Source organism: Mustela lutreola, chromosome 10 (assembly GCF_030435805.1).
Source record: "Mustela lutreola isolate mMusLut2 chromosome 10, mMusLut2.pri, whole genome shotgun sequence".
Lineage (NCBI taxonomy): Eukaryota > Metazoa > Chordata > Mammalia > Carnivora > Mustelidae > Mustela > Mustela lutreola.
In genome coordinates this window covers 32217118-32241595 of record NC_081299.1, presented here as the reverse complement: position 1 = coordinate 32241595, position 24478 = coordinate 32217118, and the positions used below count along the sequence as shown (strand labels likewise).

At 47.4% G+C, this 24478-nt stretch overlaps 1 protein-coding gene across 4 annotated transcripts in view; it reads left to right on the top strand.

Moving 5' to 3' along the window:
* Positions 1-24478, top strand: part of HIVEP3 (HIVEP zinc finger 3) — a 456280-nt gene that overhangs the window by 92072 nt on the left and 339730 nt on the right. For 3 of the 4 annotated variants that reach the window (XM_059135436.1, XM_059135438.1, XM_059135432.1), the window contains exon 2: positions 2753-2864. The exons of the other annotated variant lie outside the window; for it this stretch is intronic. The gene's annotated coding sequence lies outside the window, so the exon portion shown is untranslated. The remainder of the gene's footprint in view (positions 1-2752; positions 2865-24478) is intronic. 4 annotated transcript variants of the gene reach the window in all.

Below are 24478 nucleotides of genomic sequence, written 5' to 3'. Positions count from 1 at the left end.
CAGGACATGGGATTTTTCAGCACGTCCTCACCCACATTCCATCTACTTCACATCTTCTTCATATTTTCCAAAATGCTGACTTTATTGATGGCATCTTTCTCTGGTTCCCAGCACTGCCACTCGGATTTTGGTTGTATAAATTTTTCCTTTGGAGGAGTGGAAGTAAATGTATGTGTCCACCTAACCATCCCAGAGACCCAAAGCTCCAAAGTGGAAATAGAGGAGAATGAAGCATCGTATGGATTCTGGACCAAATGACCTTTCAGCCTCCTCTGGCTCTGGGAGGCTTTTCTTCCAGGTCTAAAGATTAAAGCAGCATAATGAAAGGTTTGAGAATCAGCTTTCACAAAAATGTTCCCCCAAATGTTCTCTCTGTTGGTCAGGAGAACAGAATGAGGTGAGACAAATGGCGGGTCACATTAAATGTGCCGAAGAGAGGGCAAGAGGGACGAAGCTTAAGTCAGAGCCACGGTGACTCGGATTGATCACTGCAAAGGCCACCCAACTCTTGAAAAGTCGTGTGATATCATGAGGCATTGTCACAGCAAGTGAAGAAGCTTCCTTCCTTCTCTGGTAGTTTTCTGGTGGGTCAGGGCTGCTCTGTTTAAGGGAAGAGGTTGGACCGACCTGCCTGCTGGGTTCCCTGACAGCCTTGGGATATTATGATTGTGACACCTCGGTTCAGGGGACGTTGGATGGGCAGGAAAGAACGGCAGCGGATAAACTTCCAAGGGTGAAAAAATCTTGTCTTCACCCAGCCTTACTGACAATTTTATTTTTTAACACGTGAGAGACTGTTTTTGGTCAGGAACACTTTCTCCAAATCTTTAAAACCCAACGGAGATATCTTTAGTTTCTTCCCCAACATGCTGGGAAGAAGAGGAATTTCAGCGGCTCCCTCTCTCCCTGCTGCTGGAGGCAGCTCTGGCTCCCAGCCTGGCTAGAGACTCTGTCCACATCCCCTAGCAGTCCCCTCCCCCAGGGCTGGGTACAGAGAGAAGCTGGGAGAGGGCATGGGGCCAGACCAGGGAAAGGAGTGCAGGGCTCCCTGTGGTAGGTCTGAGCCTTGTCACATTGCCTCCTGGGCTCGGGTCCCTGGTGGCCAAGGGCGCGGGAGAGCCAGTTCCAACCTGTGTGGCTGGTGACATTTCCGGCTGCCAGTGTCTAGCCAATCGGGGCCCGGCCCAGCTAGCTAGGGTGATGACACATGAAATATGATAATTTTCTGCTAAAGAGCCCTGGAAGAGAGGAGAGAAGGGAGTGTGTGTGTGGCTGGGAGGGCTCAGCACAGGCAGTGCCTGCCACGAGGTGGGAGGGGGACAGCACATTGGTTTTAGTGGTTTGCCAAGGGAAGGAATGGGCTCTGATGCTAGGGGGACATGCTAGAGGGACATGCCCCAAGGAGTGGCTGTAGGAACACCAGGGTTGCTCTTTAGGTAAGCTGCTTCTGCTGCTGCTGCTACTGGGTGGGACCAGAGGAGAAGCAGCCAGTGCCATTCTGGAGCTCAGGGGCTCCTGGATGAAAAAAGAAACTATAAAGGGCATTTTCTCTCCTTTCAGACATAAGTGAGGTTAGCAGTTTTGGTTCCTTCTTGGTGCTACCTCTTTAAAAACCAAAACAAAATTGGAATAAATACCATCTGGGTGGCTGAAATACTTAATGAATAACTTAAAAAAATGGGGGTTGGGGATTATCTTCCCCCTCCCCCACTGCATGTTTCTACCTCATGTGCTCAACCTAGCCCTGGGGAAAAAAAAGGTGTTGTTAACAAAATCTCAAAGAAAGGCCTAAGTCTGAATCTTAGAGACTCTAAAGGTTCGGGCAGTAGTTTTGATTCCAGATTCTGGTTGGAGAAAAAAAAAAGTCTTGGAATAAGATCTGGTCCTAGATTACATTATACTTTAAAAATTGTGCCAACTCTTGAGGGGGCACAAGTCCCCACTTCCTTCAGCCTCTTTCGCAAGCTCCCTGGTCCTCAGACAGCAGTTAGGGGCTTGCGAGGGGTGACAGGCGTCCCCCGCATTGCCTGACCCCGTCAATGTGTGTTCAGAAGTGAAGGATCATGGTGTTTACGTAACACATCAATCAGTCACCGAGAAGCCCATCACTGCAATAAATGTGTCTCTAGTTTTATACCTTGCATTTGTCTTCTCCCTCTCTCTTTCTCTGTATTTTGTTAAAAAGGCACAGATAAATGAAATCATCATCACTTTGTGCAAGCCTGCCCTGTGGCTGTAGGCATGGGACTAGCCGCCTGTACTTGGAGGAAGAGCTATTCAGAAGTGGTAATTGGTGTACTGTATCTTTAAAAGGTTAAAACCCCTTTCAAAAAAAAAAAAAAAAAAAAAAAAAAGGTCTGGACTCATAGTGGAAAAGACAAGCAAGGCATGGGTTGGCTCTGGATTCAGCAAACAGCTGCTGATTAGATTCTGTGTCTGCAGGCTGAATTTATTCCGTGTTTTTCAGCAGCAGGAATTCAAGAGGGATGCTACTGTTTGGGTTTCTGATCGTGATTTATATTTATTCAGAGGAATAACAGAGGGTGGATCTGTTCCCGGCATGAGCATGCTCACAACCCGCCGACTCTCCCATTATCCAACTGCCTAGTTTGGTGCTTCAATGTACATGTACACGCCGTGTGCACATGTGTGTATACAAACACGCGTGCATGCCTGGATGGACGTATGCACGCACGCGTTATTTTTTAAGGACAATTCTTCCAATAAGGTCTTTACCCCTCACTTGAAACAGGTGTTCATGAAAAAAATGCACAAAATCCCGACTGACCGGAATAATTCATGAAGAAGGGGCTGGATCCGTGGGTCAGAGAACACAGGACCAGTTTGCCATCCCAAGGCCGAAGGTAGGGGACTCTGGATTTTTATTCGGCGGATGGATTCCTTGCGCTGGATTTTATTTATTGTGCTTTTGCCTGCGGCCGCCACGGGGAAGTGGAATAGCGGGCTGCGATTCCGTCTTGTCGTTGCCTTTCTTGGGCTAGGTGGCCGGTGGGCGGCCCGCGCGGCGTGCGGTGCCCTCGGTGGGCTGAGCGGCTGCTCGGCCTGGTGCCGGGGGAGCGGCGCGAGCCTCAAGTGACCCCCGCGCGTCAATCCGGGCGGCCGCCGCTGTAACCCTGTGCGCGCCGCGCGCTCCCCGCTCGCCCGCCGCCGCCCCGCACCCGCGCCCGGGCCACCGGCTCGCTCGGGAGCCTCCGCGGCCCGGCGATCGCCTCGCCGCCGCCGCACCTGCGCTGCCTGCTGCTGCCTTGGCTGCTGCCTTGGCTGCCGCCCTGGGAGGGTGCAGGGCGACCCAAGCGGGTCTCTGCTGCCTAAAAGGAGATTCGTGGTGGTGGTGGGGGGTTGCTGGGTGCCAAGGCAGTGGAAGAGCTTTCCCTTCTCCCCTTTAACTCCCCTCCTCCCCCCCCCCCCCCCCCCCGCCACTCCATGTTCCTAAAGCAGAACCACCAGCTGCCTCCCCTGCAAACAAAACCAAACAGAAACCAAACTCCTGCTCTGTTGGGGATTCTTGCCGTACGGCTAGCAAAGCTGGTGCCCCCCTCTCCAAGCTGTGCCCCACATTTTACCATCTTTCAAAATTAGAAACACGGGTGGTGCTGAATGGCCCCGGCTGAGATTGCAGGGGCTGCCTGGGGACTGCTGAACGTGGCAGACAGTCTGAACCCGTATAGGCTGGGACCCAAGTGGTGTAGAGGAGCGGGGAGGCCAGGCGTTGGTTTCGGTGAGCGTGGCTGCATCGGTTTACGTTGCAAGTCAGGACAACTTCTGTGGCTCTGCCCTCCCTTGAACTTTGGGGACAGTGGTTTGCAGGCCGGAGGGTCTGTTTCTGGCAGCCCTTGGCATTTTCACAGCAGCAGCATCCAGGTGCCCCCGCCCCCCAAGCTCCCAAGCCACATCGTGTGCTTCGGTTGTGTTAAAACTGGCTTGCTTTCTGGGCTCTGGGTGTGGGTGGTGGTGGAGAATGGGGTGTGCGCTGAACTGAGCTCCACCGAACCTTCTCCAGCCCTTGTCTGTATGATTATGTAACCCCAACTAATGATCAGACCGTGTGCGCCCGAGCAGCTCCCTATCGTTTCCCGGTCCTCCCCCGGACTGAAGGATTTGGGTCCCACGTTTAAGATGTTTTTATGTAACCGTGTGTACGCCGGTGGGGGTGGGGGGGGGAGCAGGGAGAATGTGGGGAAGGGTGGAACAATTTGAGCAACTTCTGTGAAACACACAGGGGCAAAGACCACGTGTTTATTGGGGACAGGGTGGCATTGGCTTGGGATTGGTATTGATCTGAAGACCCTCCCATAACCCTTTCAGCTAGTTATTGCTTGTCTGAATTTTCCTCTGATCACCCCCCCCTCCCTACCCAGAAGGTTGGAATTGCCCCTGCAAGGCCCCTAGCTTTCTCACTGAAGGAACACAATCCTGAATCCAGGGCACCTGGCCCAGGCTTCTTGCTTTAGGTCCCAGCTGTTCTTCATGCCTCTGGGAAGGCAAGGGTTTACAGTTTTGCTCTGGGGTTGGGCAGCCCTGTGAGGCTTGAGAAAACCCCAGGCCTGCTGAGCTGCTTGGCCTTGGCTTTTTATTTATTTATTTATTTATTTGACAGAAAGAGATCACAGGTAAGCAGAGAGGCAGGCAGAGAGAGAGAGGAGGAAGCAGGCTCCCCGCTGAGCAGAGAGCCCGATGTGGGGCTCGATCCCAGAACCCTGGGATCATGATCTGAGCCGAAGGCAGAGGCTTTAACCCACTGAGCCACCCAGGTGCCCCTGGCCTTGGCTTTTTAAAACTGTGATGACTTTGGCAGAGGCCAGAGACCCTTTGTATTCTGGCACTAAAATGTTGCGGGGTTTTTTGGGGAGATAGGAGAACAGCTGTCCCAACGAGATATGGAGATCTGCAGGCAGGAGGGGAAGGTGTGTATGACACTTTGCTCTCTGTTCTCCCCCGTTCTGTTTAGTGAAGGCACCCAGAAGACACAGGATTGTCACATGGGGCTCCTTTATCACACCCCTTAGCACCTCCGCCGAGGGCTGTTGGGTAGACTTGTTAATTTGATGGGAAATTCTGGCCTCTTCAGGTTCACCTGGTTTATTTCCCCCCAGCACCCCCATGTTTCTGCTGTAAGAGGTAGCTACTAATGTGTACACATGGCAGCAGATCAGGCTGTGTTTAGCTGGCACTGTGCTTGACTCGTCTCTGCCCATTGTGTTGCTGAGGCTGCCACCCTCCTTGCAGTGGAGAAGGGTTTGCTACTTTTGGGGGCCCCAGCCAAGTGGGCTTTTGAGACGTTGACTGTGTGAGAGGTCCAGGCAAGAGGAAGAAGATGCATTTAGTCTGAAGTCCTGGCAGATTCCAGGCCCCAGCTTGATGAGAGATAGCCTAGAGTAACAGCTGGATAGCTTCGAACTTGTCTCCCACTTCCTGCTCTGGGAGTTCCTGGTGCCTTTCTGGTTCTTTTCTGTCTCCGTACTGTCCACCAGGGAGGTCCTGACATGCTGTCCTTCGTCCCATTTCTGGGCAAATGGGACCATGTTTGCAAATCCGCAGAAGCCCAGAAAAGGTGGGGCAGGGAACACTGGTTTCATGAACTGGGAGGACTGGTGTTTCTGGTCAGGCTCGGCTGCATGTTACTGTGTTTCATCTGTAACGTGAGTATCCTCATTATAGCCTTACCAAGCCCACTGAAGTATCTTGAGCAGAAAATGCATGGGTTAAAAAGTAACACGTGATCTGAGGCTAGCCAGGGTCAGAATAATACTGCAGCAATCTGAAATTCACATTTGTACAATTTCACTTACCCAGTTGGGTTCCTAGTGGTAAACCAAGAGAGATGTCATAAGGTGCATGAGCTACAGTTCATAGATTTTGACCACTGCAGATCGTTTCATACTTTCTTTCTGGAGTCTTCGTTTGTGTAAAGTTCTGAGGGGCTTGGTTTTAATTTGCCAAGTACCCCTAACAAATTGGAAGAGATTGACACAGTATGATATACGGGTTGTTAGTGTTCTTTTGGATAAATGCCAGTAAGAAGTACTAGTGATGTAAGAAAGAGAAAAAATTTTAAAAAGGAAATAAAATTTAAAAGGCACAGGAATTAAAAGCATAGAAATGTAGGGCTATCTAATCTAAGTATTTAATATAAACAATACAGTGAAATTTTATGTATTTTGATAGGTCTTCCAAACTCTGAGTTGTAGCCCAGTAACTGATGCTCATCATGACCTTTAGGTGTCAAGAACAGTGTGAATGTGTGTCCAATTTAAGGAGGCATGAGATTTTATAGTATACCCCAAATGCTTTTTTTTCCCCCCAATAATGCTTAAAGGAAAAATGCATTTATGAAGGATAATAGAACCCTTGAGGTTTCTGGATAGCCACGGGCTTTCTGATCAAAATTATAACTATGCGGCACTCCTGTTGAAATTAATTGAGAACTTTATGACCTTTTGGTGAAATTTAGCAGGGAACTATTATGCTGGTATTAGCAGTGCTTACGTTGTAACATTTGATCTACAGAAAATACTGAGAGGGAAACACGGGAGACCCAACAGGCCTTCTTGTGACTGGAAACACACTTAGAGTCTTCCTACTTGGGGACTTGAGTGCTGGAATTGATTGGAAGAGACCCGATGATAGAAAAGACGGAGCAGGAAAGGTCACCCCTAGTGGCATGTGTCTCTTATGTCAGGGTAGACACTGTGCACTCCCCACTACCAAAGTGCTGTTGAAAAACTAGACAGAAAAGTGAGTTCAGGATGTCACAGCAACTCTCTCATTCTACACTGTGGTGTTAATATGCCATTCAGACACCGTGCTCAAAACTGGAAGGATATCTGAGTTACACCAGCAGGGCTAAGCTTTGCCTAACCCAATGCCCATTTCCCGAGTTAATAGTTTTCTCCAAAAACAAATTCAGGAGGAAAAACAAAGGCAGAGGGCAGTGAATTGAAGGCTGACACTTTTTAAGAGTATTTCTGAATCTGATGTATATGTCAAAAATGTGAAGACTCTAGCTTAAAGTAGCAGAAGAGTAGTGGTTCAGTTTCTAGATGCACATAAATTCATCATTTTGGGAAATCATTTGTAGACATTTTGAACTTGCCAAAACCACCCCCCGCCAACAAACAAACAAGCAAAAAACCCACAAAACCTGTTGACGACAGGCCATTGAATATGATCAGAAATGCTCAAAACTATCCAGAAGTTCCATCTACATAAGCAAAGGATTACTGATGTACTAAGGTAGAGAAAAGGGTCTTCTCCAAAATCAGGGGGCTTGGAAGACAGAGGAGGTCATGGTAGGAGGTGACTGAACCCCATTCCCCAAAGGGCTGCCCATTTGGGAGCTCCCACTTGGGAATATGTGCCTGGGCCGTGGATCCAGCTTGTTGATGAAAATCATACACACATGCACAGTGATTCTTCCGCACATTACCAAGTGTTACAAAGTACCAGGCGTGGCGGGCATTCTTGCAAGAAAAAGGACAAGAATGGGGTTTTCTATCTACAAAGATGTGCAGTGGAGATGAACTGAGAATGCCCCTTAGATTAGGACAGTGATGCCAGGCAGAAGCACAGGGAAGTTAATCTCAGGAATCTTGGAAACTCTCTGAACACACATGGGTCCTCGAATTGGGGCTCAGGGCCAACTTTTTGAAAAAACGAGTAACTCGTGTATGGCGAATAAGCAAATAATAGCAATGAAGAAAAATAAAAGTAGTGTTATAAATACAGAACATGCTCTGCTGACCCCCTGTCATCAAGGTGAGTCTGTTCAGCCATTCATGGGACTCCCAGGCTTGGCAGTGAGAGGCTGAAGCTATCTTAAAGATCGGAGGAGCCCTGATAAAAAGGCACTGATTGAATTTTGAAAGGAGAAGAATTCTGAAAACCATCTCAATCAAGAGTCAATACAGCAGACCCTTGATGTTTTTGATGGCTCCATCTCAACCCTTCGGCAGATCCCCAAGTTTGCAAACAGCAGAATATTTGCATAGGCCCTCAGCTTCCTTCTGAATCACGTTTCTGGCCAGAGAGGAGCGAGTCCCAGGATTCTTCGCAGGCCACCGGATTCCTTGTCTTTTCTTTTCTTTCTTTCTTTTTTCTTTTCTTTTCTTTTTTTTTTTTAAGATTTTATTTATTTATTTGTCAGAGAGAGAGAGAGAGAGAACAAGCAGGGGGAGTGTCAGGCAGAGGGAGAAGCAGGCTCCCCACCATGCAAGGAGCTGATGTGGGACTCGATCCCAGGACCCTGGGATCATGACCTGAGCTGAAGGCAGATGCTTAACCGACTGAGCCGCCCGGGTGTCCCTTCCTTGCCTTTTCAACATGTACTCAAAGAAATAAAGTTTCTCTCACTTTCAGAGAGTTTCTGTTTTCCTGGCGGGGAGCTTTCACAGGGTTCCCTCTCTAACCGAGAGAGGAACGCTCTCGCCCTGTAGCTTTGCGAAGCAGCCTTAACACTTGGCTTCAGGAGAAGGAAAATTGCTCCGAGGGGTTGTTCCCAAGTCGCTGAAAAATTGGACGTTGAAGCTACAAACTCCAGCCATGGCGGAAGTTGCTAAAAAAAAAAAAAAAACAAACCCACATAGGCGACCTCCCAAACTCCTTGCGTTCATTGGCCCTCAAGGTGTACTTAATACACTCTTAGCGACTTCCCCTGACTGTCAGCAAATCTTGAAGCAAAGAATTGGGGCACCACACAGTTGAGGCATGTGATAAAGGACTTAAAATGAGAGCATCACCCCTGAAATCTAGGCAAGAGAGACAGGACGGAGCCCTTTGCTCCATGTCCTCATTTGAAAGATTTCAGAATTTGGGAAGATTCCAGGAGATTGAAAACAAAACCAAAAAGCCAGCATTGTGATTATGATTACATTAAATAGAAGCTTCAGAGCGAATGTTCTCTGGAGGCTGGGCCTCACTGTACCTTACTGGAGAGTTCCTGCAAGGATCTTTCTGGAGTGATTTGGGTGGAAGCTCTTAGAATTTGAAGTGAGTTTAAGAGCTCCATGAGTTATCACTGAGGAGAACATCTTTGCCAAGCAACTAGGAAAGATGGGGCGGGAACCGCTGCCATTTGTTACAGGAGTGTCTTACTCCATTTTTCTCTATGAACTTCTTTTTAAACAGCGTTGATAAAATAGCTACTAGATTGAAAAGAACACTTATAAACTATATAAAGGTGGAAAGGGACTTACCAGTCCACTTAGAAGAAATGTTACTCTCGTACCACTCCCCGAAGAGCTGTACTCCCATCCGTCCTGTCCCATCTCTTTCCTTTTGGGATAACCATTTTCTGGAAATTTCTGTTTCTCTTCCCTATGCTTTTTCTTTATTATCTTACCCTCTTCTGTTTTGTGTCTCTAAACAGTATCTCCAGTTGTGTATGTCTGAATTTTATATAAATGGAATTGTTCTGTTCGTACCCCTGTGTTCTTATGTTCATAGCCTGTACGGACCACCTCTGCGGCACTTGTTGGGACACAAGTGAAATATTCCTGTATCTTTTGGTGGTAAATTGCTGATTACCTGACGACCCGTTTGCAACCTGCCCCCCACCCTAAGTGGGTGCCATCATGAGACCTCTTCAAGTTCCTTCCCCTTCCTGAAGGAAATCACACCTGGCCCAGCAGGGGGTCTTGGGACCCCAGCTCCCACACTGCTTCTGGGATCCCCTCTGACTGACTGGTGACCAATGGCTAAAAGTATCATTCCTGGATTTGTTCATGTTTTTGAGTGTAGCAGGAATTTTTTCGCTTTGCTGAACTGTAATAGTCCACTGAATGAATATATTGTGGCTCACATATCCTATTAGGAATAAACGCTGAAGCTACCTCCACTTTTTTTTTCTATTTTAAATAAAGCTGCTGTGAATATTCTTGTTCAAGCCCCACCCCCTCCAGCAGGAGAACATGTATATGAGTTTACTTGGGGAAGATACAGAGGAGTACAATTACTGGTCATAAACTGTGGGCCTCTTCCATGCTACTAGACTAGTTCAAAATTAATTTCCATTATGTTATGTGAATTTCACCTCAGTAAAAAAACTAATTTCTGTTGTGGTTGACCAGTTTCTATACCCAGCTGCAGTATATAATTGTTGCTTTTGCTGTGTATCCTTGCTAGCACTTTATGTTTTGTTGGACATTGTCAGAAAATTTTTAAATTATTATTATTATTTTTTATTTATTTGACAGAGATCACAAGTAGGCAGAGAGGCTGGCAGAGAGAGAGAGGAGGAAGCAGGGTCCCCGCAGAGCAGAGAGCCTGACTCGGGGCTCAATCCCAGGACCCAGGGATCATGACCTGAGCCAAAGGCAGAGGCTTTAACCCACTGGGCCACCCAGGTGCCTGTCAGAAATTTTTGCCAGTCTTGTGCGTGTACAATAGTATCATATCTGCTTTTAATTGTATACATTTGATTACTCAAGGATTTCAGCATTTCTTCATATGCTTTTTGACTTTTTTGGTTGTGAGTGTGTGTGTGTGTGTGTGTGTGTGTGTGTGAAGTGCCTTTTCAAGTCTCTTCTCCATTTATTTAAAAATTCGGTAGTTCATCTTTTTCTCATTTATTTGTGGAAGTTATTTATGTATGTTGGAAACTATTAGTGTTGGAAATACCTTCTCCTCATTTGTGGGCTGTTTCTGGATTTTTTTTTAGTATTTAAAAATATTTTTATTTTTAGTATTTATATTTTTAGTATTTTCTATTTTAGTATTTTTAGAGTGGCAGAAATTCTGATTTTTAATGTAATAAAATTTTATCTTTCTTTTATCAGTGAACTTTTTGTGTCTTTTTAATGACATCTTTCCCAATGGCAAAGTCACAAAATAGTCTCTTGAATTGTCTTCTTTTTTATTTTTTTTTAAAGATTCCATTTATTTATTTGACAGACAGAGATCACAAGCAGGCAGAGAGGCAGGCAGAGAGAGAGGAGGAAGCAGGCTCCCTGCTGAGCAGAGAGCCTGATGCAAGGCTCAATCCCAGGACCCTGAAATCATGATCTGAGCCAAAGTCAGCAGCCCAACCCACTGAGCCACCCAGGGACCCCTCTTGTATTGTCTTTTAAAACTTTTAGTTTTGACTCTCATGGTTACTATTTTCCCTTGAGAATGATGTTCTCTATGGATTTGATACTCTTTATCGGGATAAGGAACTACCATTCTTCAGTAGTTAGCAAAGTGGTTTTTTTTTTAAATCATAAATAGATCTTTATAAAATATTTTCCCTCTATGTTTGGGGAAAAGTTATTTTTTTCTTCCTTTAATTTGTTAATATCTGGTCAACTATTTTTCAGTGTAAAATTAATCTTGTTTTCCTAGAATAAACCTGACTTGGTTATGGTGGATTCATTTTGTTATATGTTGCTAGATTTGTTTTGCTATTATTTTGTTGAGAAGTTGTATATCTGTGTTCATTCATGAGTGTGTTAGACTGTGATTTTCATTTCTCGTATTATCCTTGTCAGGCTTTTTGTATCCAGTTCTGCTAGACTTGTGAAGTGAGCTGTAGAATGTTTTCTCTTTATCTCTTCTCTAAAAGAGTTATGTACGGCTGGTATGCTTTCTTCCTTGGAGATTTATAATCTTTGATTCGGTTTCTTCAATAGTTATTGATTTATTTTCAGATTTTAATTTTTTTCCCTGGAATTTATTTATTTATTTTTAAGGAATTTATCCATTTGTCAGAGTTTTCAAAATTTTTACCATAAAGTTATTTATAATATGCTTTTTATCCTTTTAAGCTCTGTAGCGTCAATGGTGATACATCCCCTTTTCATTTATATTACTGTTGGGCCATCTGTATTTTTTGGTTGAATACCTTTTGCAGAATTTTGTCTATCTTATTAATCTTTTAAATAATCAGTTGTTGACTTTGTGATCCTTTCTATCATTTGTTTTCTAGTTCATTAATTTCTACACTGAGTTTTATTAATTTCTCCATTCTAACTTCTTTAGGTTGGATCTGTTGTTCTTTCTGAACTTCTTAAGTTGAATGTTTGACTTTTTTCCTGTTATGAACATTATAAGTTATGTATTTCCATTTATTTATTTGAGAGAGAGAGAGCATGAGAGTAGGGTGAGGGTCAGAGGGAGAAGCAGACTTCCTGCTGAACAGGGAGCCCAATATGAGCCTTCATCCTGGGACCATGGGATCATGACTAGAGCTGAAGGCAGATGCCTAACTGACTGAGCCACCCAGGTGCCCTGCTTTTACTGTTTTGATACTGATTTCTAACTTAATTGTTTCATGGATGGTAAATGTTATTTGTAAATTTTATTCCACCTTTTGTATTTACATTTGTTGAATCTTATTGTGTGAGACTTAGTACGTGGTCAGTTTTCGTAATGTTGCATAGATTCTGTCATTGTTCGATATAGTGTTCTGTATAACTCTATTGGATAAAACATCTTAACTATGTTGTTCAAATCTTTTCTGTCAATATCTGGTTTTCTTCTGCCTGATCTGCCTGATCAATTAGTCATTGAGAGATTCTCTCAATTAGTCATTGAGAGAATCCACTATGATTGTGGATTTTTCTTTCTCCTTATGGTTCTGCCAGTTTTTTGTTTTATATATTTTATGCCTTTGTTAATATGTACCTACATATTTAGAATTGTATTATCTTTCTGGTGAATTGGATCTTTAATAATGGAGTAGTGTCTGTTTCTCTAGTGATTCTGTAAGACTTTAGGCTTTTACTTACTCTTCATTTGCTGAATACATCTTACAAACTTTGTAGCTCATTAGTCATTCAAAAAGGTATTTCTCTATACTCTCCAGTTTTCTTTTGTTGTTTTCAGTAGAGTTGTGTACATATCTGGTCCACAGGGTTTATAAGTCAAAGTGTACAGTTTTCTTTAACACCATAATAAAACTTAACACTTGCTAAACATGAAAGACCATGCTGAGTCTATTAACAGGATGTATGTATTTATATATATTTATTTCAATGGGTAGTCTATTCTGTGATTCATTCATTAGATATGCTGGTTTGTTCTTGTAACGTACCTTGCACAGGTTCCTTCCAGGCTAAGACAGACAACTTACTGGTGCTAATGGATGGAGTATGGATGTTTTAAACGTGTCAAGAAGAGTCTTACCGGAATGGAAATGAGTGACACTGAATAGTTAACAGTTTAGCCTTTAAATGGAGGCGTTCATCCACAGCTAGGGGATTAGTTCTTCTTTCTTGGTTACTTAGGAGAACTGATGGATTTTTAGCTGATTTTCAGTTTCACACATGAACTGTCCTGTTTCACAGGGCATTTCTTCTGGATGCAGCTTCTTTTCCAAGCCTGGAATAAGTTAATTAGGCTTAGAGAGGGTCTCCTTGCTTTCCAAGGGCTAAATGCTCAGAACTGCTACCTTTTCTCTTCTGGATCGCTGGGCATTTGTTGTTGATGTTGTTGTTGATTTTTCCCCATGTTGAGCCAGAGTCCCACCTCATGCTACCCTTACCTCCTCATTCTTAGTTTGTTATTGAATGATAGGTCTTCCCACCTCGGGACCAACTCTTTTTGGGGGGGAGAAAAAAAGTGCAAGCATCCAGTTTTCTAAGAGTGGTTTTCTCAACTTCCAGCAAGCAGGACTTGGAGACAGCTGGCATCCCCAGACCCACCTACCGCCCATGTGGCTGGGTTGCGCTTGGCTGAACTGAACTTGAATTCTTTTTGGCTGAGGGACTTTATAACTCTCTGTTGCTAGGAGGAGTTTGTCCAAAAGAGCACTGACTGGTTACTCCCATGTGGTTTACTCCTGGGCAGGTGGGCCCAGCTGCTCACTTCCTGGTGTATTTCTGAGCGAGGGGCTGTTGGATTGTCATTGTCCCCTTCCCTTCCTGCGAGCCTACTAATAGTGGGGCATAGCAGATGGACGTTCCGGCTGCCACGGGCCCCCTGCAGGCCCACCGGAGGGAACCATGCCAGTCTCTTCTTCTGTCCCCATTCCTGCTGCCTGCCTTGCCCTGTTAACTTCTGTGTTCACCTCTCATCCGGCTGAGGCCGGGCTGCCCCTGGCTAATGGAACCCAGCTGAAACTGGCTGGGTGAAGGTTTTCTTCTTTCCCTCCATCCTTTCCGGGGATTAAGATAGTAGGGTCTCCTCTTGCCGCTACCTCAGAGCAGTGTAGCATTTGCTTTCCCTGTTCTCTCTACCTCCTTTTCTCCCCTGCTGTAGCCCCTCACCCCAACCCTATTGCCAAAGGTTTTGGAGAGAACAATTCAAGGATGAATGGTATTTTTCTTGGACAGAGACACTTGACCGCCCTTCCTCCCAAGGCCAAGTAATTCTTGGAAAGGTGTTTCCTCTTTTTCATCTAATGTATGCATACTTTCTATCTGGGAGGCAGAAGCCACAGAGGAGCCCAATGAGAGAGCCCCGTGGGCTTGCCAGCCTTCTCTGTGGGTCACTGGCCAGTTTTGCTGAACAGCTGCCCCTCTGAAGTAGGCTGAGAATCAGTCTCCCTGGATGTCTGATCATCTCCACTAATTTGTAATGGCAGTGCTGGAAATGCTTGGGGCTCAGGGGCCTGCCACTAGCTTGGCATGGACAGAGAGAGAGTAGGCTTTCAGGAGAGAGAGAGGAAAGGAGGGAGGGAGAAAGGAAGGGAAAAGACAAGCACACAAGGAGGGAAGGAGGGGAGGAAAGAAGAAAGGGAGGAAAGAGAGAGAGAGAGAAAGAAAAGAAAAAAAAGAAATAAGTAAAAGAAGCAGAACATACATAACTCTCGTTCTGGAACCCACAGCATCTCGGGGGGACTGGATGACATCAAGTCTCTTTTTGAAATTGAGCGTAATATACATATAACAAAAGCCACCCTTTTGCGTATACAATTCAAAGAGTTTTGACAAACATCTCCAGCCACGCAGCTGCACCACAGACGACGATCTCCGTCATGCCCTACAAGTTCCTTGGTGCCTATTTCCTGTCCGTTCTTTCTTCCCACCCCCTTCCCTTTGCAACCACCACTTGGGGTTCTGAAACTAGAGTTCTGCGTTTTCTAGAACTCCGTACAGATGGAATCTCACAACAGGTGCTGTTACGGCTCCTGACTTCTTTCACTCTGGACAGTGCTTCTGAGACTCATGCCTGTCCTGTGTACCATCAGCTCGTTCTCGCACGGCCCTGGAATGCTCCCCCACGGGGAGGCCACCATTTCTCCACTCACTCGCCCGCTGATAGATATTTGGGCTGTTTTCTGCTTTGAGGCGACTGTAAATAAAACTCCGTAACATTCACAGACAGGCTTCTGTGTGTACATACCTTTTCATTTCTCTTGGGTAAATACTTAGTCAAGTTTCTTACTTGCCTCTCCAGCAATTGGAATGCCCGTTCTATCCATCCGTGGGCCTATCAGCCTGTCGCCAGGTGGCCACTTCTATTTCCCTCTTTATGAACGAGCTAGAAATAATAAAGAGATGTGGATACCTCCCCCTGTGCTAGCCCCTCATGTATCCTCAAACATCGTGTTCTGATTGTCTACCTATTTGATACCCTTACTAGATTAGAAACAATATGGCACAGGATGGAGGGCGCAAGCCTTGGAGCCAGACTGCCAGAGTTCACATTCTAACTCCGTCACATTCTAACTGTGGGACTATGGACAAGCTCCTTAACTCAGTTTTTTATCTGCAAGATGGGCATATTAAGAATACCTCCTGGGCTGCCTGGGTCTCTCAGTGGGTTAAGCCTCTGCCTTCAACTCAGGTCATGATCTCAGGGTCCTGGGATCAAGCCCCATGTCGGGCTCTCTGCTCAGCAGGGAGCCTGCTCCCCCCCCCACCCGCCTTCCTCTCTGCCTACTTGTGATCTCTCTGTCAAAAAAAAAAAAAAGAATACCTCCTGAATGGCATTTTGAAATATAGATAGATAGAGAGATACACACTTGAGCCATAATAAATACTATTCTGTTGAATAACTTGACAAATAGGAATATCAGGGTCTGGAAAACACATGGTGGGATCTCGTCTTAGCAGCTCATAATGGGACCGAGCAGTTGCATCAGCTGCATCCCAGCATCTGAGTTCCCACTGGGTGACAAGCACTGCCTTCATACTGGGTGGACAGCCCTCTCTTCCCCCTTGTTATCTATCAGCTCTTCTAGCTGGGGCTCTAGCTGCTTCCTTTCAATTCTTGAATTAAAGTTCTGTTTTGGTTCTCTTGAGTGTTTATTATGCTTTGAGAATCGTAACTATAAGTTGCAAGGGAATCCCACTTGTTTGCTTTGTCCCCGTTACTGCCCCCAGTTCTGGGTCTGTGCCCATCAACCCCTTGGGAAGCAAGGCCTGGAAAGGCCCCTCCCACACTCTGAGAACCTCCTACCCTGCTTTGTGTGAATCCTCATGTATCAAAGGCCTGAAGGCTTTATATTGATTAGAGATAGGGCAAGGTGGGAACAGGCCCAGGTATATTTTCCTACAGCTCTATCAAGGATGTAACTGTTAGGACCTCGATCATAGCCCGGGTTGTAGGTGCCCCTCCTTGACTCTGTCACCTCTACAAGCCAGGAACTGAACCTGTCTTTGAGTGGTGACTCTCTCATTGTGGTGAGGGCTACGAGGCCCACTGAGTACATGACTGGAAATGAGGACTCAGCCCAACAGCCCTGCTTTCCAGGAAATACTTTGTAGGTCTGTCCTTTTTCTCTCCAAGAATAAGATGAGTATGGGCCAGGGTGATCAGAAGAACTAGAGAAATCAGAATGTGGGATTGATTTTTGGTATTTGCCAAGATGAGAATAATGCTTCCAAAGCACAGTCTTCTGTGGGTCTGTGGGGAGTGTGTCTGGAGTCTGGGAGCTCTGAGCCATGCATTTTGGTAAGCACCTTTTACGGGGTGCTCAAGGTCAATCACGGTGTTAATCTCAGTCAGCACTGTTGAGTTGGAAGATGACGGCCATCTACCCTTAGAGCAGTGATTCCCATCTTGGGGTGTTCTGATTTTATAGGTCTGGGGTGAGTCCTGGACCTTTGAACACTCCCCCAGGGGTTTTAATGGATAGCCAAGGCTAGGAATCATTTTAGAGATAAGGGCATTGAGCCTTTGGAGGTCAAAGTTGTTGGCTCAGTCACTGTGAGGGGAGGTACAGGATAGGAGCGCAGGCCCGTGTGACTGCATTGCTTGGGACCGGGTGCTCCATTCTGTGTGTTGATCAGAAAGGTGCTCCTGGTGCCAGGCAGGAAATAGTCAGTAGGGACACAGAGATGCTGATGGCTTTCTTAGTGTTTCCGGGCTGACCCAACACTCTTTAGGGACTCAGCACATGTGTGCTCTGAGGCTGAAAGGCTTCCAGGACAGAAAGTCGCTGGCCCTGGCTCCTGGCCCACTCAGAAGGGGAGTACGCCATCCACCCGCAGCTCTTGGTCCGGGCCTAGGTTGGTCACATCTGGGTCCAAGAAAACAAGGGTGGATTTTCTTGATTTTCTTTTCTAGTGTGACCCCATGGCCAGGCATGGGGTCTTGGTCTTTCCTGAGCAGAGCAGGATGGGAGACAAGTCAAGTAAGGAGTGATCTTTCTCATCCTTTGCTCCAATAATAACTGTGGCAATGGGACTCCCAGGAACTAAGTGCTTCATGCACGAGGCCCCGCTCTAAGGGCCTGACATAAGTGATCTTCTTTTATCCTCCCAGGCCTCCTGGGCAGTACGTGCTACGATTACTCCCATTTTCCAGACAGGGAAAGTGAAGCTCAGAGAGTTCAGTGGCTAGAAATGGGCGCCGTCCCAGGTGGTTGGAGCCTGGGGCTCACTCCTCACCCATCAAACCAAACTGCCTCCCAGGGACCCTGTTTGGCTTTGGGTTTTAATTATTTCAGGACTGTCGTCTGGTGATAGATTCACTTCAAGCGCGCGGGCATCTCTCCATCTCACCATTTCTTGGCCCCGAGCTGGATTCGTAGCAGGTCTTCAGGAAATATGAGCAGGTTGATGGATTCTATTTTATTTCCATTGATTTTATTTCTGAGGAGTCTGCCGTATCACAAGGCTGTGATCATCGTAAGTGTGTTCCAGGAGCGTGACTGTTCCTGTAAGCTGGAAAGGCTCCTCCCACACTCTGAGACCCTCCTACCCTGCTTTGCATGAGTCCTCATGTATCAAAACTGTAAGCTCTTACAGGTTACTCCATTTTCTGCTTCTTGACTTGGAAGTATTTCTGAATGTTCAAAGCCCTTTTCCAGAGCTGCACGTCACACTTGGCCTTGGCAGCTGCACGAAATTCCCGCCCTCAGAGTTTTCCAAGAGGAGCACTTCTCGGTACTTCAGAGCCGATCTGCCTTTGAAGGATTCTTTTCTGGAACCAAAATGATTCTAAATGGTGACCATCCCCGTAACCATCCCAGCCTGGGAATGGAGCTGTTCCTCCAGGGTAATCCACACAAAACTCTGTCCCGACTGAGTGGCACACATGGTCGGCGCTCTGCCCAGATGCCCTTGGCTGGCTTTGACAGGTTCTGCACATCTTGCCATCCCCTGCGGCTTCTGTGGCTTTTGCCCCTGTCCTCTGCTTCAGAGTATTGTCCTCTTGCCGAGTGAGCCAGAGTATCGGTGTCCGCTATTCACGAACTGGTGCGGGAAGACGAAAGCTCGGCTGGTTTGCTGTGGGGGTGGGGAGATGCCAAACTCCGTGGGGGGGGGGGGTTTACAGCTGAGACTCCAGATGTCTCCTGGGGTCAGGCTGAGGCTGGCACGTCCCCTGAGGTCAGACCCCAGCCTGGCTCCTCCCCTTCTCTGAGGGCTCTCCCTGCTCCCTTACCCACTTCCTGGGGACATTTCTTCGATGAAAGGAGATAAGGGAACCTTACCTCAGGCCTTGCTTTGGGGTCTCATGCCCTAAGTCCTGGATGGGTTGGATGTTATTGAAACCAGAAAATATCCCTCAGTCTCTCTCTTAAGCTTTCATGTCAGTGTCCCACACCTGCCCTACTCTTCACCTTCCTGGGGCCCCACGCACCTCTGTTCCTCTCACCACTGTGACATCCCCATCAATGGCTTCTGCTGGCTGCCCACCCACTTTCCGGCCCCCTCTCCCCCTGCTTATTAACCAAACGCATGTCTACGCTCTGATTCTGTTTCATCTGTTCAATATCCAACAAGTATTTCTTGAGTCCCTACTCTGTGCCAAGCATTCTGCTAAGTATGGGCTGTACGGTGCGCCAGCTCTGACAGACCTTACCTTTCCAGGGAGGGAAGAAGACAGGAAATAAGTAAACAAAGGAGTAAGCAGGGTGACCCTACTTGAGCTGCAGGCTGTGCAGGAGATATGCTAGGTGACAGGACAGAGGACGGGCTTGGGGACAGCCGGTGGGCTCTAAGGGCATCTTGCCTCCTGCTCGCTCGCCAGGCCTCGTATGCTGGTCCCCAACTGCACTTGCTCCTAGTGAGAACCCTTGTGACCTGCATATCTGTCATCGACGACGTCATTCCGACTGCTTTTTTCTTGCCCTCCGAGCAGCATTTTATTAAGTTTAATTAAAACTCTAGATCCCCTCTTCTTCCCTTGGGCTCAGAGGCACCACCCTCAGCTGACGTTCTTCTTCTTCTGGCTCTCCTGCCTGTCACCTTTGCCCCTTCCCCCCTGCTTGGCCGGTGAGAGTAGGAGTGCCCCAGAACTCTCTTCCTCCTGTGGCCACTCTCCCCCAGGGAACATGCCACAGGTTTCTGTTTCCACGCCTCCTGTCTGGACCACCTTTCGGAACACCCGACTTTCAGTAAAGCCATCTCAGCATCTCCACTGGGGTGACTCAGCACGCGTACAGCTTGCCCCCGTATCTGCTCACACATGCCCCGCCCCGCCCCTGGTCTTTTGCCTGAGTCTCTCCTCTTCAGGCATCCCCTGTCTTAGTAAGCGGTACTTCTGTCCCACCAGGTGTTTAAGCCAGGAAATAGTCTTTACCCTCTCACCTTCCCACCACCTGTCTCACCCAAGCTGTCAGTCACCAAGGGTCATCAATTCCTCTTCCAAAGCCAATGGTTTGGGCGCTCCCACTTGACCATTCTGATTTCCACTCCTCTGGTCCAGGTGCTGCTCCCCTACACCTGCCTTGGCCCTTCCGGGCTGTTCTTTGCACTGGCCCCGATCATGTTGATCATGTTGGAGGCTTCTTGATGAATGAACTGAAACTTCTTAATACGGCCAGTTCACTTCCCCACCCTCTTCTCTGCCACTCCCTCCCCAGGCCTGCACCCCCTCCTCCAGCCTTCCTGAACAGCACAGACTTTCCCATTTATGAGCTTTGCACCTGCATCTCCTTTGCCCTGGAAAGCACTTCAGCGAGGCCCTCTGTGGACAGGCTCACCTTGTTTGTGAAGCAGCTGTTTTCTTTTTTCTCTGAAGTGTTGTGATTGCCTTGCAGACAGGGATGGGGGTGGGGTGGCCTGGTGTGAGATACCCCTCCTGTGTCTCTATTCCCCCCTCTATTGAGAAATTTGGCAGAGATCTAGGCTGTGGCATGCAGGGGGTGGGGAAGGGGCACAGAGTGGGGAGGAGGGAGTGGGTGATGTCTAACACGGGTGCAGGCAAGGAGGGGCCATCGTCTGTAGTCAATTTAAAAGCAGTAATAAAACCGATCAAGTCTGTCTGCTTTTTATTCTCATCATGCATGAGAAATTTAAAACATACTGATGATGAGATACTTTTTCCCACAGGAGCGGACTGTTCCCCTTCTCTTCCCTGGGCCTAGGCGTAACTCCTGAAGTCCATGGAGAAGTAGTAGCAAGACTGTGGCTTACAGACCCACATGTGCCAGGCACTTGCTAGATTTGCTAGGATTCTTAGCATGTGAACTCCTCATAGCAGCCCTGAAGGACGGGCATTATTGTACCCCTTTTAAAGGTTAGAAAATTTAGAGGAGACTGGAGAAGACAAGTCGGCCCAGGCACATCTGGAGCTGCTGGTGGGGAAGCCTTGCACGTGGACGGCTGGTCCAGAAGCAGATGGCTGGCTCTGTTGGGCCTGGTGCAAAGTAGCCTTCCTGATCTGATTCTGTTTTTCCTTGTGGCCCTCACGAGGCTTGTGTGTCCAAAAAATTTGCTTTAGGAAAGGGCTTTGGAATTCATACCAAACCCACAAATGTTCCTAACAAGGTCTGGCCTCACCAGAATGCCAAGGCCCCGCTGATAGGGGAGAAGACCGAGGCCTGCAAACATTCAGTGCAGGGGCAAGGACAGAGATTTGGAGAAAAATGGGGCTGGATTTGAATCCTAGACCCACCGCTTAAGTGACCTTGGGAAGCTTTTTGTCAGAGCTGTCTCCTCATTGTAAAAATGGGATGATAGTAGAAACAGACTTGAGAATGCCTTTGGGAGCGCTTACTGATTCCAGGGCTGCAACGCTGTCATCACCAGTCTCCTTTGCATTGGCATCAGACTCTACAGTGTATGTGGAGCTCGTGGCAGAGGAAATGGTGTGTAATAGGCATGTGACAAACGTTTCCTTCCACATGAAGGTCCTTGTGAGCGGTGTCAACATTGATTCTTTTAGGGAACAACCCCACTCTTCACTGGGGTCCACGAAACAGACAAGAGGGAGCTAAATACTCCTGACCCAAATGGAAACCACATCAGATGGGAAACCAGCTTTCTGGTGGAAGCAGTTTCCTGGTAGAGAGAGGGCCATTTTTTTGTTTTTTTGAACAATCAGTAAATGGTTATTTTCCCTGGACATAACGCCTTGTTAAAAAAGGACCGTATTGATATAATTGGAGACATCACAGCAGATGTCTGATTTTTAACGGTTTTCGTAGCAGTGCTTCTTTGAAGGGAACACCCATGGTGGCAGCAGCCGTGTGTTGGCCTCCAGCACCGGGTCGGAGCCTCCGTGGCAAGGACACCAGCCCCTGGGAACGTGTGCACCGAGCTCGCTCTTTGCAAAGAGCCGGTGGAGTGGTTGGTATATTAATTAAGCAGTGGGTTTTTAATGCCTGTGGAATGAATAGATCTGCTCTGTCTTCTAGCCTGGGAACCAGAGCTCTTAGATTTTATGTTATTTCCCCCCAAACAATCGATTCTTACAACACTCCAGTGAGAAAATCAAGCCTCTGTTTGCTTCAGCTGGAAGAAAGCTACGTTTGTCTCTCTTCCTACCTGTAGAGATGCCGTGGCTGTCAAAGGCCCACCTGGCTGTGCCTCTGGGCTCCCCTGCCATCATGAGCTCTTAGAGAGGAATCCTTTCCATCTCCTGTGTCTCTCCAGCTTGCAGGGGTGTGTGTGCGTGTGTGTGCATGTATGTGTACACATGTGCATGTGTGGCCTTATCACCTGCGGGCAGGCTGACCTGAGACACAGCTCAGCCCTGAGGCTCTGAGGGTCCTGCCCCTGAGACTGGACAGGGATGGAGGGCAGAACAGCAGAAACCCTGCAGACGGGATTTCTGAGACTTTCTTCCAGGGCCGTGGGAAAGCGCGAAGTCGAGACCACTATCTCACAGTGCTTTTTTTCACTCTGTGGGCACTTCTTCTGGGGTTAGACTCCAGACGACTCCCTTCCTCTCCCTCACCCCATCCTACCTCAGAGAAAGAATGTCTGGGAAAGGGGCACCTGGGTGGCTCAATCATTAAGTGTCTGCCTTTGGCTCAGGTCATGATCCCAGGGTCCCTGGTTCGAGTCCCGCATCGGGCTCCCTGCTTGGCGGGAAGCCTGCTTCTCCTTCCTCCACTCCCCCTGCTTCTCCCTCTTCCACTCCCCCTGCTAGTGTTCCCTCTTTTGCTGTGTGTCTCTCTCTGCCAAATAGATGAATAAAATCTTAAAGATAAAAGAAAAAATAATGTCTGGGAAGGAAAGGCCCTTCCTTCTGTCTTGGTGGCTTTGTGCCCATCAATAGTTATTTACTGGAAACAAAGTTTTTCTTTCTTAGGTGGATAGAAAGAGCCTGACTTAGTTTTGTATTGATACAGTGAGAATGTTGATCCCAAGCTTTAAGCCCATACTTTGAGAAACAAATAAACAGAACAGATGGAACCCATGTTTCCTGCCCCCCAGGAATGACTACATGGCCGCTTTATCACATGGAGGGGCCGGGGCTCTAAGACAAAGATGTCGTTGCTGATGTTGAGCACTTTGGCTTCTGTCCTTCTCCCTGTACCTCCCTCCCTCTCTCTCTCTGCCCCCATTGGAGCCCCCCAGGTCCTCCCCTAGCACAGAAGTAGATCATTCAGGGATCACCTCACCTGAAGAGTTTGAGCCTTACCACCAACGTGCTGTCCCAGAGTTTGGGCCCGACAAAGAGTCTCTCCAAGACCAAACTCTAGTGAGGCTTTTCCAAGCTATTTTTCTACGAGGCCTCGAATTTTAAGCCTCTGTGTTCTTTTCTGCTTTGTCCAGTTTTGGCAAGAACCCTGCTAAGTTGGTTTAGCCCGAATCCCCTGGGCTCTGTATCTCTGTAGCCCTTGATATCTGGTTGGGTTCCTCACCTTCCACCTTCCCCAGGAGAGGGCTGCTCACCCTGGCCTGCCTTCATCAAGAGGCCTGCTAGCTCTGGTTAGTCAGAATCTTCCCCTGCCCCTGAGGTTTCCTCCCGGTAATCTCCCACCCACTGACCCACACCTGGCTCCTAGGCCATCAGTCCCCCTCTTCCTTGTTGTCTTCAGAGTTGGGCCCAGTCTCTCTCCCCCACTGCGCACCCCCAGTGTCGTGGTCCCTACACCTATCATGTGGTCTTCCTGAGCAACGGTATCAAGTTTTCCAATTTTCTGAAGTTTGGCTTGGTAATTACTTGCTTGCGGTGCTTCCAGACCTGACCACGCTAAAGTCTGTTGTGGGTTTTCCTTTTTGTACTGAGTTGGTGGTGCTGTGTTGGTTTCTGCTTCTGCAAAATGCCCAGCCAGGATGCTTTTACAGTGTGCTTCTGAGAGTGTTTTTCAGATGGCTTAGGAAGGTCTGCCGATCTATTAAATATAGACAACATTTACCATTTATTTCCAAATAGACACACACCTCAGACCTTCCAGAGGACCGGGGTGGGGGGGGGCAAGGATGTGGGGCCTGGAGTGGGACTACGACAGAGACCAGTGTCAGATCTAGGAGGTCGCTCTCAGTGACCCTGTGGTGGCCATCCTCGCTGAGCCATGACATTGAGGAGCACTGTGTTGGTGTGGATTAATGCAAGCCTCTCCAGGGCTCATATTAGATTTCTGAACATTTTGGTATTGTTGTGTGTTTTGAGAATGGAAGTGTTTGATTGTTTGCCATTTCCTGTGTGTCAGAAAGGAAAGAGAAAAATCGAGTGACTTGATCCTTCTCCTCGATGTTCAAGGTTAATGCAAACAACAAAGGGTTAATGCCAAACGAAGGATGAGAAGCCACATTTGCTGCACACCTTTATATCAGGAACTAAGGTATTTAATAAATGCACATTTTAACTTACAAGACAACCCTAAGAATGGGTTAATGTCGGAGGGCTGGTGTGTCTCCCACTCACTGTGTATGAATCCTGGTTCGTCTGCTTACTAGCTGGGTGATCTTGGGCA